Source organism: Hippoglossus hippoglossus, chromosome 4 (assembly GCF_009819705.1).
Source record: "Hippoglossus hippoglossus isolate fHipHip1 chromosome 4, fHipHip1.pri, whole genome shotgun sequence".
NCBI classification, from domain to species: Eukaryota; Metazoa; Chordata; class Actinopteri; order Pleuronectiformes; family Pleuronectidae; genus Hippoglossus; species Hippoglossus hippoglossus.
Window position 1 is genome coordinate 18629715 of NC_047154.1, and position 20848 is coordinate 18650562.

Genomic DNA, 20848 nt, shown 5'->3' on the forward strand with positions numbered 1-20848 from the left:
ATCTTAGTTTAATGCAGGTTATGCAAGGAAATTCAATTTGTTTATAGAAGTAATTTCTAGTTCAAGTGAAAATCTCATGAATCTATTCTGATGAGACAAAGAAACTCAAGTGACTAATTAAAAGAGAAAAAGCGATTAGAATGTGAATCTAAATTACATCAAATGTGAAAAAAACGTACAAATTATATGCTTTTACCAAAATGCACAACTATTTAAAAAAGAAAAATACAAAGCCATATGTTAGTGATCTATAGTGTCTGTACGTAAGCTATAAAAATACCTCCACAGGTCCTCATTTCCTAGGTGCCTCATTTGGAAGATAAAGTTTATTTCCCACAACCAAAAACATAATAAACAGGACGAATGAGCTGCTTCTTTGTGTTCAGAGGAAATTCGGGTGATGGAAATCATCTGAGTGCAAAAGAGATGACAGAGGACTGAGAAAACCTACTGCTACTGTATATGTTTTAAAAGCTGGTAAATCCGATTGCAGGTAACAAATTAAAATTTCGGCAGCAGGCAAAGAAAGTTGAAAGAGGGGAGGATGAAGGAGGGGAGGGTCAAAGAGGGAAGAGAAAAACAACAGAAAGGAAGATAATGATTGTGAAGAATCCCAGAAAGCAAACAAACTGCGAGCACCATGTTGCTGCATTTACATTTTAGACATTTTTCTGATGGTGTCAAACAGTGGGCCAGGGTATGCGTCCAGCAGCGGGATGAGCTGAAGTTTCTTGATTAGAAATATTTACAAAGCCAAAAGAACGATGACAAAAGTTGCTGTAACAGTGGCGGAGCTGCGATAAAAAAAAATAATCAGGGGCCATAATTTACGAAGAGAGGTCAATTATACGTCCCATCCATTATCTAGACCACTCATCATCTTGAGGGTCTCGGGGGAAGGTGGAGCCGATCCCAGATGACGTTGGGTAAGAGGTGGGATACACCCTGCACAGGTCGCTGGTGTATCGCAGGGACATTCACTCTCACACCTACGGAGGTGGACATCGAGAGAACATGCAAGCTCCACAGAGAGACGCCAGATGAACCAGGATTTGAGCTGCGAACATTCAGACATATTTACACTCGAGTGTCAGGCCTGATCTTTGGTAACAGTCCACATACTGTACAGGCAGTGCTTAACATAAAGACATCAAACCTTCAGGATGGCTGCACAGAGCAATCTCCCAAAGAACACAAAGGCAAGGCTGAAAATCCTCAAAAGGGAAGAACTTGACTCCTTTCTTTGAGTCTCTTCAAAACATATCTGACATGTCGGTGGATTTGCCCTGGCCCTCAGATATTTGACACCCGCAATGAATCCTTTCATCCTGCAGCTCGGAGCTAAGCAGCATTATCATAGCACTGTATTTCAGCACAGATCAGATAGGGGGAGACTAAGGTGAGCGCTGCCAACCGGCTGAACTTTTACGGCTCCGGTTCGCTGAAGGGATGAAATACGACTCAGGAAGTCCAGTTGAAGGCTTATGATGCCAAGTCACTGCATAGCAATTGATACTTTTGCAAGGCAAGGTTTTAGCTTTTATCACCATTGCAATAACTTGCTCCTCCAGCTCAAGGCTTACGATGTGAAGAGGAGAGTAAGCCCGGCATCACACACACACATCCTGATCATCCATAATCACCCTTTATGTTAAACTACTGGAACTACTTTAGCTTTTTGATGAAATATATGAAAAGGCTTTTGATACACATAGGCAGCTGTTACAGAAGCACCTGCCAAAAGTGCAGAGTGATGCTCTCTGACTTTTAAATTTGTGATTTTAAAGTCCACGGTCAATGATTTTCAAACCTACTTTAGTTTCAAGAACAGTGGTTGACAGATGTGGTGTCTGATGATGCAAGCAGGTGAAATGCCAGCACTATGTTTTAAGTCTATTTTAGAGTTTTGTCATGGTGAAAAAAAAAACACCCTCTGGAGAGGACAACTATAACGCAATGTTTACAGGGTTGATGGTTCAGTCAGATGTTAAAGTGACTGCCATTCTTTTTATATTACGATTTAAATCACAAAGAAGTTGCATCATTGCATATTTTTTACGAAACACCCCAGACGTATTTATATTTTAGAAAGAAAAACCCTTTGATTAATTTGTACGTATTATATTCTCGTAAACTGTACACAACCCTGATGACTAAAGTGGGTTGTGCATTAAGTGGCTTTGAAACTGTCCTTTGAGGACCCGACAAACTGTAATGCAGAACATTTGAGGCACCGCTCGTGTCTCAGGTTGCTGTGACTTTCTACGCATCTCCACAACTCATTGTTATCCCTGAATATGATTTCAGAGCCTAGCAGAGACACAATGGCTGCCATTGAGTGTGTTTGGGCTATCACCACAGTCTATTTTACACTTCACTAGCTCTGGATGAACCCATAAAATTACTGTGTCGAGCCTTGGCCTGGTAAACTTGGCCACGGCGAAGCTCTCCGGTGCTTCATTGCCGTGGAAACTCATATAAATTCATGACTTCTTCTTTCCCGTCTGTTCATGAGAAAACAGGAACCCCTCTATTACCTTATCAGCGAGATACCCTGCATATCTTAGTTCACCTAACTGAAGCAGCGGGTAAACTGAAGGAGTTTATTGCAAATATAAATTGTGTTTCAACGGATATTTATGTATCCAACACATGGACAAAAATGGATGATAGGAAGAAGAAAAATATGTGTGTATATATATATATATATATATATATATATATATATATATACACAAGATTTGCTATTGATGCTGTGAATTTGATGGACATACACAAAAACGATTGGGGGCTAGTTAGGATCCTCATGAACAGTTGATTTATGCATGCATTGCTAATTAGCCGCTCCATTTTCTCTCATCATTTACTTGCCACCTGAGATGTCCTTGGGCAAGAACAACAAAAACTAGACACACACACACACATTCAATCCTTCGACTGGATTCCATATGGGAGATGAGGGGAGGAACCTCTGGGCAGTTTTGATTTGAACTGTTGATTGACCCATGCTTCTTTAGTCCCAGTACAGCAAGGCTGACATCTTAAAGGACATTTCCTGTGCAGAAATCTATATCTAGTCTATATCCACACAGGCACAGAATAACAGGTAACCACACATTTAAGCAGCAATGAGGAGACAATAGTCTTTGTGCTGTATTTATGTATGGATAGTGACAGTTAAATGTGAGTTCTAATGGGGCCTGTCTAGATGGCTGAATTATTTGAAATAGAGGTTTATTTTTTCCATCAGGTGCTCATGAGATGGAAACGGGGCCAAAATACCTTGTTTTGTAGTCACACCTGAAGACACTGAGGAGCTGTACCTGCCTTTCGATCGGAGGAACTGGGATCAGAATTTTGCTCCTGCAGGATTGTTCAAAGTGGCAAAAGATTGCCTGCTCTGGAGGCAATATTTTCCAATTCAGGTGTACAGCTTCATTGAGAAAACAAGAAATCACTGGGTATATCAATATTAGAACCAGAATGGGAGATTTCTTTTCAACTTCATGTTTAACTTTAGATACAGTTGTGAAGTCAGTTTGATCCTGAATTATAAAAAAAGCAAAGCAGGAGGTAAACAGTGAGTTTACATTGTGGTTTAAGCAGAAATAAATAACTAAATAAAACTAGGGACTCTCTAATTTGAAGAGCATTTCTCTGAAGCTGTGATTGTCGTTTGCACACCAGCATATCTCCTTAATATTTTCATTACATCCACTGAAACATGCAACACAAACTAAAGAAATCACAGCAAAACTGCATTTCAAATACCACCGTCCTTTAATTCATTGTCAGATAGGTTTGCTGAATGCTCATGGTTCTTGAGATGCAGTGGAAATGCAAAAGGAATCAACAATAACGACCAATCACTTCAATACTGAGTTTGGTTCCTAATGTTCCATGGTTCCTGAAGCTGTTTCTTTCAAAATGGTCAAAAGTGAATGAATGAATAATCCAATAAGCTGTTATATGCCCTATGGTCTGCATCATACAGTCACCTGGATGCCCTAGTTTTCCTGCAGATGGGACTGCTGGAGAATTCCACTGGAAAGGGAATCTTGAGCCACAGAGACATGTGTCGCTGAAGCAGAGACCAGAGCCAGAAGTTAGCGAGTCACAGAAATGTCGGCTTCTAGCAGATGCCAGTCAGTGTGTGTCATGTGTTGTGGGGGCGTAGCTTTGACAAGGAGGTCGATGGGAGGGGGTGGGATGTTTGCATATTTGCAAAGTGTAGCCTGCCCTTGCTTTTCCAGGATTACCAACCCTAACTTTAAAGCTGGCACAACTTTGATCCGAATTGAAATGGATGTTTTATTGTGGCTCTGGAGGAATTCATGGACAAAAATCAATACTGCCAAAGCAAGAATTTATTATATTGCCCTCCAATATCTCTATTCAAAGAATACATCTTTGGATTAAAATCTCTGGGTAAAAGTAAACTCTCTGCAAAAGATTAAAATAACTGTTGATGTTTTTTTCCTGCAGCAGAAAACTCCTCTGCCGTTTTGCCTACTCAAAAATGTTTGATTAAGGTTGATTCCAATGTCGAATTGTGAAGCATTACGAATGATTTCTCAAGATATCACCAAATAGATACATCAGTCTACCACAGAAGGAGAGACAATGCATTGGAGGAGAAAGAATAGCTGCAGGAAAAAAGCGCTCAAAATGAACAGGGAAAAACAAATGTGTAAATGGAGACAGTGAGAAATAGACAGAGAGAGTTTATTATTTAATTTACCAATCCTGATGTGCATGTTGATTGAAAATCCAATTTTGTCATGTACCAGGCGATCAACCATGGACAGAATGAAGCCAAAGTTAACACAAATCACCATGCGTCTCATTCAATAGTCCACCAATCAATTAACCTATCCAATCATTATCCTGACAGGCATAATTATAGCACTTTGGAAAACGTAGACATACTTCCAATATGTCATTATTGCATTTATGACCTTCCATTCACTGGCTCATAAACACTGCCGTGGTCACCATCCATCCTGTCGGCCTTTTCAACCCCTTCTCTAAAACATGGATGGTGAGCACGAGTGGCTGTTTAATCCGCATTTCCTCTGCGCTCGTGCAACACTTTGCTTTGGTTGAAGGAGCGAATGCAAGAGAGATAGCTGACGGAGCACACCGCCTCCCTTCTGCGTTTCTGTTTTATGTGGCGCGAGTCGGGGATGAAGCATTGTGTTGGCGTGAACGGCTTGTAATTACGGCAACCTCACTTCTCGGCAGCCGTCTTCTGACAGCCGTCTAATGGCTTCTGCACCGGCGCTCCGGCAAACACCTGTCGGCCCCCGGATAGAGAGAGAGAGAGAGCACGGCCGGCCTCGCTCTTTTATATTTCAGTCATTATTTCATTACTCATGCTGTGCTTACATTCTGTCTCGCCTCAGGCACCCCCTAAGAACCCCGCTACCACCGCCACCCACTCACGCACGTGCAAACACACAAATACGCACTCTCCCCTCCATCTTACAAGTATAGAATGAAGGAGCGGTGGTGTGATACTAAACCTGAGATTGTAAGTTATGCAAAAATAGGAAGCGTGTGTGCAGGGGTGGAGTGATGCAGAGGGAGAGAAAGGGAGACGTACAGGGGAAAAGTGACAAGTGTGAGTCATGACACAGTTATAATTAGTTAAGTGACACTTTACATTGTTGTTCACTGGCTCATGCTGCTGTGTGGGTGATTCAGAGTTTAACCGGATTGACTTTTGAACAAAGTGGTCATTAGTTTGTTTCACAGATAAATACAAAATATTCGTATTTCTAGTCGTTCCGGTTTCTTTCATCAATTGTTCCTTTAGCTATACTCACATTTCTGCGCAGCCATTTGTGGCCTTTCCGCTTTGTAGCTTGGTTGAACTCTCAAATGAAAATGCACAACTATAACGGTTTCACACACACCATCATGACTGCAATTAATGCGGAACACATGATAAAGGTCTTCAATTTACTGTTATAGCCAACACATTTTTATAACACCATATTTAATCAACTCTAATAAACAGTGTAGCACCTGTAGTTTCGTTAAACTGCAGAAAAGCTTTCCATTCTATTCTATTTATTTACACAAGTGACCTCTTCCATGCAGTTGGCAGTCAGAGGGATAGACAGATACAGATCCTTGGCCCTACTCTGAGCAAACCCCTAAAACACTCGTGCAAACGTTGAGTTGATTCATTCACATGCTCTGATAATGTTATTCAATGTGCAGGATATTGTATAATGTGGCACTGTTTGCTTTACAGCTCAGAGAAGGCAGACTGTGTTTTTATTATTAGGTGCCGAGCACAACGGTGCAAGGACCAATGGTTTTTGCTCCATTTATTCTTCTTCTGACAAAAGAAGTCTCTTTTCAGGGGCCTTAACATACTCGGAAACTCACCAAATTCTGCAGGCATGTCAGGTATGGTAAAAATGTACGTGTTTTAATGTGGTCGGGAACATGCATCCAAAAATGGCTCGATAGCGCCCCCTACAAATTTTCAATGAAGGTCATCCTATTCATTTACTTTCGCCTAGAGTAATGAATATCGGCACACATGTGTATCATGCACAGACGCACAAAAAATCCTCTTGACGCTCTTCGCCACACCCAACAGGAAGTCGGCAATTTTGCAATGAAAATGACATTTGGCGTGATTTTTGGCGTTTTGACACGTGCTGTAAAAAGCCTACTCCTCCTACAGATTTCACCCAATCGACTTCAGAGTGTGTGTGAGTGCAGCTTGATTGAATTTAAGGGGATTGTTGGGCCTTGGCAGAGATTTGTGCTCTACTGACTTCCATTATACTTTTCTATGTGGTTTCTAGCTTGGAATGGTGATGAATAATTGAAAAATAAGATGTGTATGAGTGATGCCTTTAAATGATGATGCTGCTGAAGAAACTAGTCCCATTTCACACAGTTTTCACACGCAAACAATTGCACAGTGCTGTGACATTTTGTCTGTTTAAGCCAATCCGGTTTGACCAACAATCCCCTTGGTCTTTAGCGACAGAAACAGCGACAGTGATGAGACGATTACATTCAGTAAAGGTTGTCTCTGTCTCCTCTCCTGTAACATAAAGCTCCCTTAGCACCACATTCTAACTGATGAAGCTAACCAGAGAGCCACTATGCTGCCCTTTGACCAAACCACTTTATACAAATATCAATAATATCAATGTGGCGCTCTGCCGGAGTGAGTGGCCGTGCCGCTCAGATGACCCCACCTGTGATCATAGAACTAGTGTTACCAATTCCATTCCTAATCCAAGACAAATAAGTATTTTTTATATTTATATTTTCTCATTACCCTGTGTAAACTTTATTCTGGAGAAACCATGACGCTAGCAGTTATAGTTGACTTTGCTATAAAACACTGCGATTGTTGAAAATGATTTATTCTTGAACTACACAGAGAGGATTTACAAATAACCTGTTTTTCTATCAGCATTTTGTAATGAAACAATTCAAATACCACTGACTTGGCGATGAAATCATTTGCATTCCAGTCAGACGTGGTGAGTATTTTGATGAAAATGCAGGAAAAGAGAGGCAGCATCATGTCAGAATAAATGAAACTCATTACAGTATCTTGTGCAAACAATATTAGTTTCCATAAAGCAATATAGACATGCTGGTGGTGGTGCATGGTCTCTATGGTAACCAAAGATATAAGATTCAGATGAATACCTGATAGCTTGTGTCAAAACATTATGCCATTTACTAAAATACACTATCAGCAATGTAATTTATGGTCAATAAGTCTTTCAGATCAACATATTCAGTTTTTTTCTCCGATTAAAATTTGAACCCGCAGATTTCCTGAAAAGTTGCTTGACATTAACAGCATAACTTTAAAATCACAGCAATGTCATGAATAAAGGTTTTGATTTGAACATTATGACACTATTTGAACCGTGTAAGAGTGTAACTGCTGATGTGTTAATTCATCAGATACCAGACTTTCTCTAGACTTGATGATGGGTTCACACAGTGAGGGGCTACTGAAGGTTAAAACCTGTACTGGGCGGTGGTGGTGTGGGGGCACGTGGATCAAACTCTTATTCCTAAATATTCAAAGCAACCTTCCAGAACAGTTATCTGGTCAGAGAAGTCAACATTCGAGAGCCTTTTGAATGTTCACTTTGGGTGTTGGACTTCAAAATTCCCTGCAGATAGTAAGGATCGAACCAAGTCCTCACAATCCTTCTTTCTCTCTCAGAATTCCTCTTCCCATGACTCAACATTCCAGCTCTATTTCCTTGAGATTTAGTCTCTTTCCCTTTGACACTTCCCTTCAGAATTCAAGAGAATATGGATCATACCCACAACCCACTTTGGCCCAACTTATCTAACAGCAGTTAACAGTCGAAATGTGCAAATACCTGGTTATAATAAAGACAGTTTTGTTGTGATCTCCCCTTTGTTGCCTTAGTATAAAGTATATATAAAGTTTGAATTGCTTCAAATGAAACAACTAATGACACAAAGATGTTTTGAAGCTGAAATCATTATACTGGTGTGTCTGTATGCAGCAAAGGGAGACATGGACACACTGAGTTTCAGGCATGCCTTGTTTTGTAGAGGGTGACATTTCAAACGGTGAAACAAATCTGTCTTCTGCGGTTTCTTTTCGGACCCAATTCACGCACCTCCACCTTTCATTACTGCTTCTGAACTCAACACGTAGAAACTCGCTTTGATGCTTTTTACTCCTTTTGCTCTCTGCAGTCTCTTTCCAGGTACAAAAAAAAACATATCTTAAGTCACAAACAGATATTTGGTCTGGATGCAGAGATGAGTGTGTGTGTGACGTATGTATGTGGGCATTTTTTTCCTTTTGTGTGATGTGAAATACTAAAGTGAGTCTCATGCTGACGACTTAAAACATTGTTGACAATTCATACTCAAAGTTCAGGATATTCCCTGTGATACATGGAGTATATTGACGATATTGCCCACCGCTGCAACAAAGCTACTTCCTAATCACTACTTCCTGTGAGCACGCTCTTCTTTAAATTTGCGAATTCCTTATCTGATGAAATGTATAATGAAATACCTTCAATTGTGGAGTTTGAGTTAGAAATGTATAAATTTAGAAGGCATGTAGTGACATTGTGCCCTTTGGCCCCATTTAGTCGTGTCTTTGGCTATTCATTCTGGGCAACAGTTATTTGCTCTAAATACGGTAATGGGTTGCTTTAAGAAACTCTCTACATATCCCTTGACAATGCTGGAATCATGTGGTGCTCAACTGGTGCATGTTTTCACCCTAACGAACTCACTATACATGTTGAGTGAAGGTCAAAGCCAAGGAAAATTAGGTGTTTAATTTGTCAGTAAAGACATGCACACATGCACAGAGAATCAATTATATGCATGAGTGTAAAGGCTACAGCAGCATTGCTGAATTAATGTGTATTTCATCCACAGTTATTTACTGTGTTGTACACACCCATCACCTTTGGATGTGGTCCTGCGTATAATAACATATATCACAACCTAAATCCATACGTCATTAGCAAATAGATTCTTCAATCAATATGTCGATGATTTACTGAAACTATAGAAAAACAAGAACATCACTCTTGGTATATCCTCTCCCGGGCCGCTGAATATGGCATTTTCATTGTGTGCCACTGGGTCAGATTTGGCAGGAGTTACGCTGTTTTTGATTTATGACATGATTCCACCAGTTCAGCCAGCACGAGCGGGGCTAAAGCTCTCAGAGTTTTTCACAGCGGCAGATGGTGAGAGGAGTGAAAGGCCACTAGAGAAGCCACTTCTTACACATTTATCTTCTTCAGTGAAGGCAAAGACAGTAACGGCAGCATGTGAAGAAAAATAAGTTTGAAGAAAAATATAACAAAATAAGCCTGGAAAAGTTGAAATTGAATTGAAAATACATTGGCACATGAAGCAAGGTGGAATGACATTAAAATGCAGATTGAAAAACACAAAATAAAGCAATCGTCGACACTGACGCAGGCCTACATGGAAATAATAAGAGGCTATTTCAGATGGAAGTGCACTGTGAGCTTTGCATGATACTGTTTGGTTGTGTCAGTGACAAGTTAGAAAACTGCCTTTCATGCCAAGATCTGGGGCAAGTCTGTATACAGAGCCTCTCTGGAGGAACATGTCTGCCTTTCCAGCTTTACACAAGACAGAGAAAAGGTTATGCTGGAGAGAATTTAAGCTTGTTTACCACCAGCTCAGTCTCTCTTTTCCTTGACTAACACGGATACACACACTTACATCATGTGCACACAGCAGCACATGCATATACATGTACAGTACACTGCGACTACATCTATGTACACAAACATCAACACATAACAGGTTTAAAAACGTGCACATAATGTATGGTTGGGTACCAAACCCACCAATGTACATTTATTTGCTAGGACATGGGCATAAAAAACACACAACAAACATAATACACACATGCACGTACTGCGCGTGGGCCTACAAATCCATGCACGCTCACATTCAGACAATTTCACTCTTGCTCGCTCCGGCTTTTCCTTTCTTTCACTTTGTTCTCCTCTCACCTCCGAGGCATAATCAGCCTCTATAATCCATTCCCTTACATTAAGTGCTGCTTCCTCCTCCGTTTGGCCTGCAGCCCACACAGCACTAGCTGTTGACAGCGCCGTTGTTTTCCACAGAAAACCCCCTCACGGTCACGGCAGGGAGATGGAAAGGAGAGAGAGAGACAGATCCCTCTGGCGCCTCTTGGAAGAAATCCTCATTTTTTGTTTGCCCCCTTAAAGAAGAAGACAGGCTTCTTTTTCAGCTTTTGTTTGGGGAATGTCGTTGAACAAAACAAGCAAGTTCTCCCAGCATCCCAGCCTTTGGAGTTGAGCTATTTCTAGCAACGGATCAGATGAGGGAGCTTTGTATAGGTTCTTAGAATTTTTTGGTTGGGGGGGGGTTATTAACGGTAGCACGAGTGTAGCGCTCTCCACTTAAGTAGAAAACATTTAACCATGGTATAAATATAAGGAGGAAGAAAACTCTCAGGTAAATGCTTCCAAACTTTTAATATCCATTCCCACAGAGGGTGATCAGCACCTTTAATCTTCACTGTTTTGGTTTTCCCTTGCTAGTAATTATCCAGATTTTCCTCAGGAATGGGTTTTGCTAAAAGTGAGTAAATATTGGACTTTCTTTCCTCAGGTGGCCAGAAACATGATTTCAAATCATTTCTAATGTTGCTTCATGCATGTGTTAATAAGCAACTGCTGGTAGCGCTCACGTCACCAACTTAGTAATATAGATTTAAACATGGCGACAATATTGGCCTAGAGGCTAAACTAACCCATTCTTAAATGGAGAAAACAGATCAGAAAACAACCTCATAACTTAAGTCAAACTAACATGAAATCAATGCTTGTGTTTTATTTTCTCACATAATTGTTACATAAAACTTAACCATGCTTGTACTGCATAGTCTTCAAGTTCACCTCCAAATCTTGTTACAGATAATGTTAGACTGGTCGTGTTCTCTGGTGACATACATTTAAAACATTAATAAGATTAATTGAAACTTCTCTCCCTGTCCCAGTTTGATGCTCCTTCCTCTGATTTGCATCCACTGCTGCTACCACATTAATACGATGAAGCAGAAAGTCATGTCCACAGCAGGTCGGCTCTGGGGAACTATAAGCCAGAGGTCTCAGGTGTGCCTCTGCTGAGATGATACAGTCAATTTCAACCTTTTGAAACAATTGCAATTGTTGGCTGATCACAACTGTCTCAGCAATTAAGTGTAATATTTTAAGCTCAACATTACCCTCATCTTCCTGTCGTCCTGCATCTCACCGGTGATGCTAAAAAAATCCCATTAGTGTTAAGTGTTCCAGCCAAACAGGCCTTGGGGACTAATATGTCCCTATTGCATTCAGGGGTTTTCCCTTTGAGCTACTTGCAAAACAGATTTAAAAGAGGATGTCGCCCCTGCGATTCATTCAAGTTGCGTAATTTGAAATAAATTGTCGAAGTGGATCATTTATTTCACTGCACCAGGGTATAACTATTGAAACCTGGTTTTATTTTAAGATGTCTTATTTTCTTTTATCATGATCACTTTGCCAAACTGAGCAAAGTAACAGTCATGAAGAAAGACCTTGATTAACAGGGGAAACAAGTTTATCTAATTTTGTAGTTTATTGTTGGAATTCTGATCCCCACAAACAATTGTACTATGTTTTATGCAACCATTGTGAGTTTGGGGTGAAGGGGCGGATGGGGAAGAATCGGACGTTTGACGACAGGATGCCACCTGGAGAATTTCACCCCATATAAACATATTGCACTGTGAAAGGTGAGACACACAGGAGTGCCACTGTCAGAATTTGGGTCCCATGCAATGGGGTCACATCCAATCAGGGATGGTTCAGAGATAGATGTGCTGTGGCATGTTGCCTCTTTGTCAGCCACTCTGTGCTCAGCTTGCATGCCACACACCTCTGGGAGAACGGTCAGCTGCTCAGACACAAAGAGATACGTCCTGGAAGACTAAAAAAATACTGATGGTCGTTTTTTCAGAGCGCTGAACCAAGTTGTCCTATTGCAGCTCTCACGACGTCATACTCCGAAAATAGGTCTGGTACTGTTTTTGTCTTTCCACCCACTTGAATATTGAGTGGATCCAAAAGACCAAATCTGGAAGTGTTGAGGCTGTGCCAAAGAGACGGGGGGTGATGGTAAGTTCTCCACGTCTACCGGCCATAAAAATACATTTTGCAATTTTCGAATGAAAAGTGCGCCATTTCAACAAAGTGGCACTTACTATTTTGATCGAGCATATAAGTACTTCAAAGTACTCAAATTCAAGGATTGCCAATAAGTCTGCTACAGACAAATTAACCCTTTTAAATCTTTACTGTTGCAATAAGGATTTAGCTTTTTCCTATTTTTTGTTTATGTTTATTAACATAGTTAATGGTTACATGAACATCACACGTTTTATGACCTTTTAGTCTATGAAACCTGTGGAAAACTAAAATCACAAATATTCCATAAAAAATAACTTTAAATACATCGAGTGTGGGCAGTAGACTCTCACGAGGACCTTCACAGATCACAGGGCTACAGGTTGTGTCAGGTTTGGTGATATAAGCGTGGTATATCTCCTGTTTGCTGTTGATAATATTATTTTTCTTCTTCAGAACTTGGCCTTGACATGCACTGGTGTACTCTGCTGCAACGCTGGGAGAGGAAAGTTAAACATCTTTATGTCTGGGAGAAAGTTTCTTTTTCCAATCAGAAATGGATGATTTCAGAATCAAGTTGAGTAAAGCGCTGTTTCAGATGATGTTTACATTATTGGTAGATGTGAAACACCCAGGTTGGGTGCCACCTGAAATACCCAACATTTTGGAAGGGGGTGCATCTGAGAGGAGACTCCAGAGCAGGTGTCAGACATGCAATCGGTCTTACATATTTCAGATGGCGTGGGAGAAATGCTCCCGACAAGGTGCCGGAGCAAACTACTGTAGGGAGAGGAAGCTTACACCGCCCTGCTTTCCTTCCTGCCTCTTTGACTATGAATACGAAAACCCATTTGAAAATTGATGGATTTATCACTTATGTTTAATTCCCCATCTTAGAGCTAACAAATCGTAACTTGGCTTGGTTAATTAATTAACTAGTAATAGAAGAGGGAAAAGACGAGCAGTAATTCCTCTGTAATTCACCAACATGTCCACCCGGATGTAACCTTCTGGAGAAAGGCAGAGTTGTCAAGAACAATTGGGACGGATGGTAAGTCTTTATTCAGCTCTAACTAATCTCGTCTTTAATCTAGCTGCTCTCCCTACTAAATCAAAGGAAGGCTTCCAGTTAAGCCATGGACAGATATAGCCCATTTGCTCAGGACCTTTTAGCATTGTTGGACCTCACAGTAGGCTAAAGACCAGACGTGGATTAGCTGAGCCCTGATTATTTATTTGAAGTGAGCATGAACCAAACACATAGCCTGATTGAGTAGTTTATAAATCGTGATACAATCAGTGAAATGCATGTAGAACACAGGGATTTATGTGATTGCTTCAGGATGGATTTTTGTTTGCAATTTTGTCCATCTACATTTATGTATGCACAGACTCAACTGATTTATACCCAGTAGTTTATAACCAAAGTCGATTCAATACTGTCTTCTTGAGAAGATAGAAGACCATTGTAATTGGTATTCTTCTGAAGGTGAGCACTTTGATTCAGATGGATGTCATCTGTTTATCTAAAAGCAGAGATTCCACAATTGCCAATCTAAACCAATGCAAGGCATGGGAAGGACTCCACCCCAGGCCGGCTGTTAGGCCTCTCACTGTCAGGCGAATGTTCTAACCAGTGTGTCACCAGTGCCCATATTGCCATGCACGATGGATCACATCATCCAGGATACCCACACCTTTATATGCGAAGATCCGTCATGCGGCCAAGTGATTCCAGGGTGTGGTTGAGTTACAGAGTGCTGCACACTACTGATCTACTTCTCAAGAAGGGGAAGCTTTGTAAAGCTGAACATCACCACAGGAAATTCAGTGTACTTAATGTTTTTTTCCTGCAGTATTGCTGGTTTGTTGCCCCACTCCCTGAGGAGAATTCTTTAAACTTCTTCTCTTTCCTTGACAGTTTCCTAGACATGGGAAGAGGGATGACATGGAATAGATATCCAATGTAGCTATTATGCTTTTTGTGATGAAAAAATATAAACTATTTCACAATGTTGATGTGGGGTAGAGCGAGTCTATAACAGCCCATTCACAAAGATTGCTGGATAAGTTCTTCATCAGCCCATTTCTATTCAACTGACATTCAGGGGAAAGGGGAGGGCGTTTGACTGAGGGTTGAAATAATTGCCCTTGAAAGGAGGCGAATGTTCTTCATTTGAACAGAGAGCGTGTTGTTTGCTGAACCATGTCGTGATTCTGCCACCATCCTAGAACTGCCACACTAATAATTACATTCTGCTTTCATCAAGATCTCTCACATTTAGAGAGTCCTGCGATGTGAGGCAGTCGACAAAAGAAAGCCGGGGCCTGCAGAGGGAGAAATAGCTGTGCTTAGACAGATTGCAGCTGTAGAAAGTTCATGCACCGCTAGACTCAATTATAAACTACCCCAGCAAATCCTGCTTGGTGAGAAAAAGGGATGTAAATTGTGTTTACTGTAGCTTTGTCGAGTAAACACAATTTAAAGGTATGCCATGTATGTTATTCATCATTCTGGCTGCAGACTATCACACAAGCTAGTAATTTTGTAATTACCTCTGAATTATGTTTACTAACGTTTGATTGATTTGATCAATTTCCTCGCTGAGAAAGAAAACCACTGATATAATGGATGACTGGTAATTGCGGCTCCTCCAAAACATTACTTCACATCATGTTTTCATTTCCCTGTAAGCACAACTCAATGTATATAGCATTAAGCCAGTGGGGAGCAGGTGTTGAAATCAGCACTGATCCTCCCTTGACTCTGCAGCTCAATGATGATTTATTAGGATTAAGGTGTTTTGACTATTTCATTGACGGAGCAACTAAGGGCAAAAATTTAGGAAAACAAACACAAAGTCGGACCATTTAGTCTTTGGTCCCATCAGCAAATACATGTCTTGTTTGATTTATTATTTTGTGGTAATTCTTCATACAGCAGGTATGCAGCCACCTCTGGCTGACAATATTTAGGTACGAACTTATAAGAAGTTCGGACAAAGCTATATTATGGCTCAACCCCCCCAACAAAGCCAGGTAAAGTAAGAGTGGATGTCAACCAATCACAACAGAGTGGGCCAGCTGACCAATCAGAGCAGACTGGGATTAATAGGGAGGAGGGCCTTAAAGGGCATTTTAGGCAGAGGATGAATAGAGGTGCAGCAGCAATAGACGGTACAAGGAAAGATTGTTTTCTGAAAACTAGAGCATGTAAAGATTAAGTAATAATCAAAATTAAATGAACCTGAATATGAGTTTAATATGTCTACTCTAAGATATGCCACACTCACCAAATGCCGTTGCCTCCACCTTCTAGCAGGATATACAGTAGATAGCAGAGGACTTTTGGACAGGAAGACGTGGTGAACTACAGCACTCATAGCAGTTTACAATAATTGTATGTAGGTCCAGTCTCTTCCTAAAGCACAGCTCAATAGGCCTTATATGGTGGCCATTGCTGGGGAACATGAGGTGATTGAGAGATTGAAACTTAATAGAAAAGTTCTCTCTCTGCTTGGCCACTCCGCAGCCAAGGAACTTGAAGTAAATGACCCGCTGTAACACGACTTCTCTGGATGAAGGCAACCTGCGTCGCAAGAACAGATGAAAGGAGGGTTAATGGCGACATGAGAGGGGTTTGAGAGAAATGTGGAAGATGAGACGACTCTGGTAAATAAGGGCAGTATAGGGGATGAATGAGTGAAACATGGGGGCATCTGGATTAAACTAAAAAACTTGACAGTCTGGGCTGAGAGAGATTCAGACTAAAAGATTAGGCCAGGAGTTTACGCTGGTTTCAGGGACAGAATCACAATAACTTTTGGGTACAATATTCTGCTGTTCATCTCGGGACATTACGTGTATTATTGGTTTGTTGCTCCAACTTATTTGGTGAAGTTTCTTAAGATGTCATGTGAGGATAACTGGCACTCTCCGCATGTGCCAAATGAGAGCTGCCATTTTGTAAAATATAATGTTTTTTTATATTTTGTCTTGATTTTTGAATTTTTCCAAAGCCACTAGACATCATGGGATTAATGATGGTATTTTATAGACATACATGGTCAACATACCAAAACTTGTGGAGGCAATAGGGAAGAGGCTAATACCTGGATGTACTGTATTTGTATGTAGGTGGCGTATCTGCATAGAGTAACATACGGACAACCAGTAATCAACAAATTGACCTATTAGTCATTTGTATTATTTGAATCTGTTGCATTTTCACATTCGAAAGTGATGGTGGAGATTAAAAATTTCTGATGTGTTTTAATGACATATTTGTCATCACATATTTCCCATAAAGTAGTTAAAATAAGACGTCTTCTTTTCCGACTTTACTGTTTTTATTTTGTACTGAAATAATTTTCTGTTTCAGTACAAACAAAGTGGTAGGACAAGAACATTGTGCACCGCTGTCTTAGTCATCCTTTTACATAAGGCATTTATTTGTTTTGTACAAGACCTTCTCCAGGATGTGGACTGAGAGAATTGGCATAGTGAGAGAATTGGCTTGGATTTATGTTTCTCCAACAAGATACTGATACATTTTGCCCACAACCAAACAGTTGTACAGTGATTGAAATTGCCTCAAAGTGCAGCCATCTCACCAGCATTTTATGCAGCCTCCTTGATTGTTTCAGTTGCTGTAATACCATGAACTAACAGGTATTGAGGGAACAGTCAGGCAAATATCTCCAGAATCACCGGATTATACTGACAATCAAACAAACTCGCTATGTGGTTTCATAATGCTATCAAAGCAATACGATCCAGCTGCCATTTATTCTCCCCTTTCTGCAATATATTTTCTCTCATTCTCTACAAGTCATCTGTCTCCGGTTTCATTCTGAGTCAGCTTCTCAACTAAAGACGTGTTAATGTGCATCAACAAAGCAAAAAGTCAAAAACAATCAGAGTCAAAACGTGACAATCCTCAGCATTGCAATTATCTCCTGGTAAAGACTGAACTGTATATATTTATCCATAATTTCTTTCAGGATATTACTCATTACTCCAAATTAAGGGACAACATAAATAAACTTATACATTGAGGCAAAGATTGATTTTAACTTTAAAAAAAGCCACAGTATTTACCATTTATACATAAAACATTGATATGTATAAGATATATTAAACTATATATAAATGTGTCATAAATTTAAATAAATTAATATATGCATGATGTGCGGAACTGACGTGGCTCGTCAATCATCACATCGCTCATAATTCTTTCCAATAAAGACTGCCGAATTGGTTGCTAATGCAAATGGAAATTGTATTCTCTCTGCAACTCGCCAGCTGTTCATCCGTAGGAGTGTCTTCCTGAAATGGAGAAGTATCTTTACAGTACTGAAGCACACATTTAATGGTCCACTCATAATACTTACTTCATGTCTTAGTTTCATGGTAAGATTCAAATAAATATGTATACATTTGCAAAACCTTCCTGTGAAAACTAGTTGCTGTGACATAACGTCTAAAATTTTTACAAAACATATGGAGAAAGAAAAGGATGAAAATATGTGCTTATAGATTTAGGGGTAATATTTGCAGTAAATTCCACCTTCAGGAGCTCTGAAAAAATGAATCTAATTCTGGTGGATTTTGGACAAAGTTAAGCAAATAACCTGCATTAGTCCAAAAAAAATCAGTACAGTTATTTTTTGCTTTCGAATGGAAATGTAAAACAAACACTATATGTTTCCACGGATGTATTCAGTAGATGTGGAAGCCAAAACCTCATATTTCCTCTTTTGATCATCAAAGGCAAACATCTGACACAAAACATTAAAAGCAAGGATTTACATGCAATGCATACAAAATGCAATAATGACATGAAACAGGGAGAGATGCATGTTTTGACCAATGGAGTGATATGACCAGTCCAAACAATGCCTAACACAATGAGAATCTGAAGGCCTCCACAAAGTAGCTGATTGCATTATGGGCTGGCGATGCAGCTGGCAGCTGCTTCCTGACAATATGATGATGGAAAACTCTCGTCGCTCCACTTCAAAATAGTCAATTAAAGGAAATGAAATTGTGTGATGTCTTTTGCGGCACAGATGCTGAAGGCGAAGAAGACAAACTGCGACTGCAGCAGCAAGATTTCATTGCTGGTTAAAATTGACCAACATTCACTAGTACCTTGATATTCATCTGGCTTGACTGGTTCTCCGACAGCAGTGTAAGAGCTTACAGTGACCGTACTAAGTCCTGCATCAGTTTTCTATGATGTTCCCCACTGAATCTGCTATCCATTACATACATAATGCATATAATGGAAAAAAGGAGACATATATGTCTCTAAAAACACACAGACTCACTCAAAAACTATCTGCTGCCATACATTATTAACAGTGCTTGTTCCTACATGTCTCTAACTGGCTTTTTAGCTCAACGTTATTCATCTGGATATTTGTTCTGTGTAATGCACAGAAGTGCTCCGTAAGTACATTTAACTTGACTCCCATCTGGTACAGTATGGAACACATTACGGGCGGCTGTGGCTGAGGGGTAGAGCAGTCGTCCTCCAACCTAAAGGTCGGCAGTTCGATCCCCAGTCTTCCCCATCTGCATGCCGAAGTGTCCTTGGGCAAGATGCTGAACCCTGAATTGCCCCTCATAGAACAACAAAGTGCTGCTAACAGATGCACTGTATGAATGTGTGTGCGAATGGGTGAATGTAAAACTGTACTGTAAAGAGCTTTTAGTGGTCATCAAGACTAGAAAAGCGCTATATAAATACAAAACCATTTACCATTTACATCAGAAGTAGCAGCGTTGTGCATGCACATGGAGCCGCACACGGTCTCACACACAGACACACACTCCTTCAACTGTGTGAACCTTGTCTGCAGCCTTCCTCTATAGTAGGAGGTGAAAAAAATCGAATTGGCGTCATTGCCTGCTGCTGCGTTTTCATGGTCATTCAAGCGATGTTGTACCATGAAGGATAAGGAGTATAGAGCTGCATGGAAAGAGACAGATAGGGATGCCAGAAGACAAACAGACACAAATTCCTGTCAGGACGAGGGAGGTCAATGTCACCAGTGTTGGAATTTGTGTTGCATGACATAGTTTGCACAGGATGTAGCTGAGCTATGTAATATAATTAAAAAATGTAGCTGGTGCCAAAAACCTCTTTAGAGCCTCCTTAGAGACGCAAAGGGGCCAACTTGTCTTTTTGTAAATAGTTGAACCTCAGTTGGACCAGGACCTAAATAATGACCAAAAGCAATTCCTCCTGTCATTTCTTTTCATGGCTGCATTCGTCTGAAGTGATTTTAAATTTTGCTCCATTAAACTAATTGCTGCCTAAAACACAAAGTGCTCGTGTCTGCCAAAGGCCGCGGGAATCCCAGGGGCCCTCTTGAACAGTGCAGCTGACATGGAGTGGGTCTGGGGCTCCATCTGTGCCAGCCTCTCCCACTGGATGCCATGTACCCAGCCGACCGCCCCCAACCTGGAGCGCTGCATGTCTGTATCCCCCCCTGACAGCCTGTTACACGGAGGAAACACATGATGGAGTGCGTAGGAACGCTCACACAGATGCACATGTATACGTGCGCACATATGGACGTCCTGTGTTGCATTTTATAGTGACACCGCCTATACCAAGGCTGCATTGCCAAAGTGTTTCACATAGTTTCATTGATGTTGATGTTTTTTTTTATCTTAAAATACCAGCTTGAACTTTACAACTATAAATAGGGTCTTGAAAATATGTAAAACATTTCTTCCACCTCCACAAGATCCATAGTTACCTCGCATATTTTTTATTTATAACCCAGGATTACTCATAACAAACTTGCAATAAATTCCACAGTTTCTTGTGTGGTAACCAAATGAAGAAGCCATTATTTAATAAAAGTCTGAAATGTTTTTCACTGTGAAAGGGCTGTTTTCTTCTTTGTAGACAGGGAAATACTGATTAATCGAAAAGTATAATTGTAGAGCGTTGAATGAATTTGAATAACAATGGCATCAAGGAGGAAAGACTTGTGGACCTGACATGTGTTCACACTTGAAGTTGATGGTCAGATAGGAACCGGTGACGTGCTACACATGGTTCTCCAAATGAAACAATAACAAAATATACATATTGTTCGTCAAAGCCT